Below are 1598 nucleotides of genomic sequence, written 5' to 3' on the forward strand. Positions count from 1 at the left end.
CGGCGTGCGCGGGCCTGGGCGGGCCGCGCCTGGGCTCGGCGGGCCGCGGCGGTGGGGAGGAGGCCGGAGGCCACGTGGCGCGCTCCCGTTGGCCACGGGAGGCGGCGGCACTGACGTGGAGGCACGGGATTGGCCGGGCGACGTGGAGGCAGGCGGCGGACTTTGTCCGGCGGCGGGCGGACATGTCCGGGTGCGGCGGGGGCGATTCGATCTAGGGTTAGGGAAGAATTAGACCGCGAATTTGGATGGGGAGGGCATATTTATAGATAGAGGGAGTTAGGAGAGTCCAAATGAGGAGCGGTTTTCGCCCACACGGTCGTGATCGAACGACCGAGAGTATGGAGGGGAGTTAGATGGGTTTTGGGCCACTTTGGAAGGGGTGTTGGGATGCAAAGAGAAGGAGGCTTTTACGGTTACCCGGTTAACCGTTGGAGTACCAAACGACCTCCAAATGGCACGAAACTTGACATGCGGTCTACCGTTGCTATACCGAGGCCGCTTGGCAAGACTCGGTCCATTCCAAGAACGTTCTACACCCACTCACGAAAAGAGAGAAGAGGGGGACGCCGGAGGACATAGGAGTGCCGGATGGCGAAACGGACGACGGGGAAAAGGCTGGGATGCATGAGACGAACACGCATGCAGAATGAAATGCACATGATGACATGATAAAATGCAACACTCAAGCAAATGACATGGCAACGACGGCGAATAACTGGCAGACACCTGGCGCATCGAATCCGGGGCGTTACAGCCCTGGAGAAGATCTCCGCGAAGATGGCTTCACAGAAGGCTTCAAATTTGACTCCAGACCTCCATGCAATACAAGTTGGTGCCGCACTCCATCAATAGAAGATTTTGAGTATTCATCTTCGGCCGCAACTGTTGTTGCGAGAGTTGTCGATGAAGAAGACGACACCACTTCACCAACCATGGCTGCACAGCATCTCGACACTACACCAGGCCCTTCTGCACCACCAAAATCAACATCGACCCTGCACCTTCATCTACTCCTGATGGGAACGAGTAGATGCTCTATGTCTTCAAACCTTTTTGGTCCTTACTGACAAAAGGGGGAGAAGAATATGAGTTGATAGTCTTCAAGCGGGTTCTTATGGGTGGTTTCTATATTTTTCCAAGTGTTTACAACTCTTGTCTTTTGATACATTTGGTTCTTTGGGTTGTAATACTTAAACTTGATGGTCGCCTGCTGCTTTTTCTGTCAGTTTGTGATGCGATGACAAATTCCGCATGAAGTCATTCCGCAGACATCCATTTTTCATTATGCATGTCATTATCTTCATTATATGTTTATATTCATGATGAATTGTCTTCATAAGTTGAAGAGGATCTCCACAAAGTAAAACCTGCCATGTGCATTTGCATTCAAAAGCAAACTACTTATATGCACATCTTCACGGGGGGCCTTTTGCCACTTATGAAGACAATGATTTAATCCTTAAACTTTCACTTACTTTTATCCCCGTTGAAAACATCAACCAATTTGTCATCAATCACCAAAAAGGGGGAGATTGTAAGTGCATCCAGTGCCACCCCTAGTTGGTTTTGGAGTATTGACGACAAACTTGGTTGAGGGA

The sequence above is a fragment of the Triticum dicoccoides genome, chromosome 3B (genome assembly GCF_002162155.2).
Source record: "Triticum dicoccoides isolate Atlit2015 ecotype Zavitan chromosome 3B, WEW_v2.0, whole genome shotgun sequence".
Lineage (NCBI taxonomy): Eukaryota > Viridiplantae > Streptophyta > Magnoliopsida > Poales > Poaceae > Triticum > Triticum dicoccoides.